The following is a 5,634-nucleotide window of genomic DNA, read 5'->3' as shown; positions in this document are numbered from 1 at the left end:
TTTTTTTAAAGAATTTATTTATTTATTATATGTAAGTACACTGTAGCTGTCTTCAGACACTCCAGAAGAGGGAGTCAGATCTTGTTACGGATGGTTGTGAGTCACCATGTGGTTGCTGGGATTTGAACTAAGGACCTTTGGAAGAGCAGTCGGGTGCTCTAACCTGCTGAGCCATCTCACCAGCCCCCGCCAGATACTATTAAATGAACATAACAGTAAAATGACTCCTAATGCACTCTGCTATACTCATAGGTCTCTGTCTTGCTCAGCTGTCATTAGAGAAGCTTCCTCCTGCAGCAGATGGGAACAAATACAGAGACTCACAGGCAGATATTATACAGAGAGTAAGAGACTTTGGAATACTCAGCCCTAAATGAGGTATCTCCATCAAATCCCTTCCCTCAGGCCTAAAGGATTTCCACAGAAGAGGAGAGGCAGAAAGAGCCAGAAGGGACAGAGGATGCTGACAAAACAAAGCCCTCTATCTAAATCGACATGATCAATGCATATAGGAACTCACAGAGTCATAGGCAGCAAACACAGGGCCTACAGGGGTCTGCAGCAGATGTGGTTCTAGAGCTGAAAGAAGTGGATACATGCTGCCTCGCCCCTCCCCCCTCCCCCCTGGCATCCCTAACCCAGAAGCAATAATCAACTGATAACCACTTGCAAATGTAAATTTAGTTTTTTCACTGGGCTCTCAGCAGGGGAATCACACTACATTTAAGGGTAGGGTACATGCCCAGCAGGAGATGGCCAACAGAAAACTAACTCACTGTCAGCTTTAGAGGTTCCTTGTTGTGTTAGAGCTCTTCCTTGTTTGAAAACACTTTTTTATATTATTACTTTATCTCTTGTTTTTGTTTTATTTATATGTCTTTCGTCTCTCTTTTTACCCTATAGGTAAAGGAAGAAAAGAGTACAGCAGCTGGAATATCAGCATCATCTCTCCTGGGTCATGACTGTGGGTGCAATGTGAGCCACCACCTCATTCTTTTGCCACCTCGCCTTCCCTGTACCTTCACACGGTGAGCCAGAATAAATCCTCTCATCTTAAGTTGCTTTTGTTGGGTATTTTGCCACAGTAATGAGAAAAGTGGTTAATACAGACATCCCTGCATGTGACTGAAGGGGTTACAGGGAAGCGGGTATGTGACCAGAACATGTGTGCTTTTGAAGGGCATCAAAGGCCAAGGCAGTTGAAGTAATATTGCCAGGGGAGGCTCTATCTTGGTAGTCGGCACAGAGGTTTAAGAGATCTACAGTCTCAATCTCACAACTGCTGTGTGATGCCTAGTCAGTTGTAAACCACTCTGGGTCCTGGTTTTCCATAGGAACAACAACAAAAAGGCGGTGTGTATTGTGAGGGAAATGGACAAATTGCTCTCAAGGGCTCACTTACTCCAGGTGCTTCAGTTCCATCTCACAAAGTGCTTTAAAAAGGGGGTAGGGGTGCCCAGAGGAGCCCAGCAGACTTGGGACCCATCCTCTCTGCTTAAATCCTACATGACATCCCTTCCAGCCTGTGCCTTCTGCAGGGGCAGATCATCAGCTTGTCTGTCCCTCTGAAGACCTACATTCCAAAGGCCAATCAGATCTGATGATTCCAGGGCAACAGACTGCACAGTCTAAAGGCCTCCCAGGAGAACTGCTGCATCCAGGGCAACAGATTATCAGCGTGCATGCCTCTCTGAAGACCCCACAGTCTGAAAGCCTCCCAGGAGATCTGCTACAGGCAGGGCCAAGGACTCCCAGGAGACCTGCAGCAACCCAGGGACACAGGAGGCAGGATCCAGACAGAACACCCAGACCAGTTAACACCAGAGATGATCAGATGGTGAGAGGCAAGAGCAAGACCGTAAGTAACAGAAGTCAATATACATTGGCACCATCAGAACCCAGTTCTCCCACCACAGCAAGACATAGATAACCAAACACACCTGAAAACCAGGATGCTAACCTAAAATCCTATCTCATGAAGATAATAGAGTCCTTCAAGGAGGATATAAATAACTCACTGAAAGAAATACAAGAAAATACACGTTGGGGCTGGTGAGATTGCTCAGCGGTTAAGAGCACTGACTGCTCCTCCAAAGGTCTGAGTTCAAATCCCAGCAACCACATGGTGGCTCACAACCATCTGTAACGAGATCTGACGCCCTCTTCTGGTGTGTCTGAAGATAGCTACAGTGTACTTACATATAATAAATAAATCTTTTTTTAAAAAAAGAAAAAAATACAAGTTAACATGTAGAAGCCCTTAAAAAGTAAATAAATCCCGTTTTAAAAATACTGGAAAACACAATAAAACAGGTTAAAAATTTGACCAAAGTAGTCCAATACCTAAAAATGGAAGTAAAAACAATAACGAAAACACAAATGGAGGCAACCCTGGAAATGGAAAAACTAGGAAGGAGGTCAGGAGCTTTAGATGCAAGCATCAATAACAGAATACAAAAGATAGAAGAGAGAATCTCAGGTGTAGAAAATACCTTAAAAGATATAGACACAACAGTCAAAGAAAATTCAAAACATTAAAAAAAAAATCCCAACCCAAACACTCAGGAGTTCCAGGACACAATGAAAAGACCAAACCTAAGAATAATAGGAAGAGAAGTGAGCAAAGATTTCCAGCTCAAAGAACCAGAAAACATCTTCAACAAAATCATAGAAGTAAATATTCCCATCCTAAAGAAAGAGGTCGCCATAAATGTACAAGAAGTCAAAAGAACACCAAATAGATTGGACCAGAAAAGAAATTCCTCCCGTCACATAATAGTCAAAACACCAAACGCACAAAACAAAGAAAGAGTACTAAAAGCAGTAAGGGAAAAAGATCAAGTTACATATAAAGGCAGACCTATCAGAATTACACCAGACTTCTCACCAGAGAAGACAGAAAGCTAGAAGATCCTGGGCAGATCTCATACAGATCCTAAGAGAACACAAATGCCAGCCCAGAATACTACTATACCCAACAAAACTCTCAATTACCATAGATGGAGAAACCAAGTTATTCCATGACAAAACCAAATTTATACAGTATGTTTCCACAAATCCAGCCCTATAAAGGATAATGGATGGAAAACATCAACATAAGGAGGGAAACTACACCCTGGAAAAAGAAAGAAAGTAAGTAATCTTTCAACAAACCCGAATAATGATAACCACACAAACATAAAAACAACAGGAAGTAACAATTACTTTTCCTTAATATCTCTTAATATCAATGGACTCAATTCCCCTAAAAAGACACAGACTAACAGACTGGATACGTAAACAGGACCCAGCATTTTGCTGCATACAGAAAATGCACCTCAGTGTCAAAGAAAGACACTATCTCAGAGTAAAGGGCTGGAAAACAATTTTCCAAGCAAATGGTCCCAAGAAACAACCTAATATAGAATAAAATCGACTTTCAACCAAAAGTCATCAAAAAAGATAAGGAAGGACACTTTATACTCATCAAAGGAAAAATCTACCAAGAAGAACTCTCAATTCTGAACATCTATGCTCCAAATGCAAGGGCACCCACATTCATAAGAGAAACTTTACTAAAGCTCAAATCACTCATTACACCTCACACAATAATAGTGGGGGACTTCAACACCCCACTCTCATCAGTGGACAGATTGGGGAAACACAAACTAAACAGAGACACAGTGAAACTAACAGAAGTTATGGACCAAATGGATTTAACAGATATCTATAGAACATTTCATCCTAGAGCAAAAGAATATACCTTCTTCTCAGCACCTCATGGTACCTTCTCCAAAATTGACCATATAATTGGTCACAAAACAGGCCTCAACAGATACAAGAAGATTGAAATTATCCCATGCATTCTATCAGAAATCTATGGATTAAGGCTGGCCTTCAATAGTAACAAAAAGAACAGAAAGCCCACGTACACATGGAAGCTGAACAATGCTCTACTCAATGATAACTTGATCAAGGAAGAAATAAAGAAATTAAAGACTTTTTTAGAATTTAATGAAAATGAAGGTACAGCATACCCAAACTTATGGGACACAATGAAAGCAGTCCTAAGAGGGAAACTTGTAGCTCTGAGTTCCTCCAAAAAGAAACTGGAGAGAGCATACTCTAGCAGTTTAACAGCACACCTGAAAGCTTTAGAACAAAAAGAAGCAAATATACCCAAGAGGAGTAGATGGCAGGAAATAATCAAACTCAGGGCTGAAATCAACCAAGTAGAAACTAAAAGAACTATACAACGAATCAACAAAACCAGTAGCTGGTTCTTTGAGAAAAATCAACAAGATTTAGCCAGAATAACCAGAGGGCACAGAGACAGTATCCAAATTAACAAAATCAGAAATGAAAAGAGAGACATAACAACAGAAACTGAGGAAATTAAAACAAATCATCAGATCCTACTACAAAAGCCTATACTCAACACAACTGGAAAATCAGGGTGAAATGGACAATTTTCTAGACAGATACCAAATACCAAAGTTAAATCAGGAACAGATAAATCATATAAATAGTCCCATAACCCCTAAAGAAATAGAAGCAGCCATCAAAAGTCTCCCAACCAAAAAAGCCCAGGACCAGATGGGTTTAGTGCAGAGTTCTATCAGACCTTCAAAGAAGACCTAATACCAATACTCTTCAAACTATTCTACAAAATAGAAACAGAAGGAACTCTACTCAATAAGTTCTATGAATCCACAATTACGCTGGTTCCAAAACCACACAAAGGCCCAACAAAAAAGAGAACTTCAGACCAATTTCCCTTATGAATATCCATGCAAAAATACTCAATAAAATTCTTGCCAATCAAATCTAAGAACACATCAAAATGGTCATTCACCACGATCATGTAGGCTTCATCCCAGGGATTCAGGGATGGTTCAATATACGGAAATCCATCAACCTAATCGACTACATAAACAAACTCAAAGGAAAAAACTCCACATGATCATTTCATTAGTTGCTGAAAAAGCACTTGACAAAATTCAGCATCCCTTCATGTTAAAAGTCTTGGAAAGATGAGGAATTCAAGGCCCATACCTAAACATAGTAAAAGCAATAGACAGCAAACCAGTAGCCAACATCAAACTAACTGGAGAGAAACTTGAAGCAATCTCACTAAAATCAGGGAGTAGACAAAGCTACCTTCTCTCTCCCTATCTATTCAATATAGTAATCCAAAATATCACTATTTACAGATGATATGATAGTATACTTAAGTGACCCCAAAACTCTACCAGAGAACTCCTACAGCTAATAAACAACTTCAGCAAAGTGGCTGGATTTAAAATTAACTCAAACAAATCGGTAGCCAAGGATAAACAGGCTGAGAAAGAAATTAGGGAAGACACCCTTCACAATACTCACAAATAATATAAAGTATCTTGGCGTGACTCTAACCAAACAAGTGAAAGATCTGTATGACAAGAACTTCGAGTCTCTGAAGAAAGAAATCGAAGACCTCAGAAGATGGAAAGATCTCCCAGGCTCATGGATTGGCAGGATTAATATAGTAAAAATGGCCATCTTGCTGAAAGCAGTCTACAGATTCAATGCAATTCTCATCAAAATTCCAACTCAATTCTTCATAGAGTAAGAAAGAGCAATTCTCAAATTCATTTGGAATAACAAAAAAAAAAA

Source organism: Mus caroli, chromosome X, assembly GCF_900094665.2.
Source record: "Mus caroli chromosome X, CAROLI_EIJ_v1.1, whole genome shotgun sequence".
NCBI classification, from domain to species: domain Eukaryota; kingdom Metazoa; phylum Chordata; class Mammalia; order Rodentia; family Muridae; genus Mus; species Mus caroli.
The sequence above is the reverse complement of the archived record's forward strand: the minus strand, read 5'-3'. Positions refer to the sequence as shown.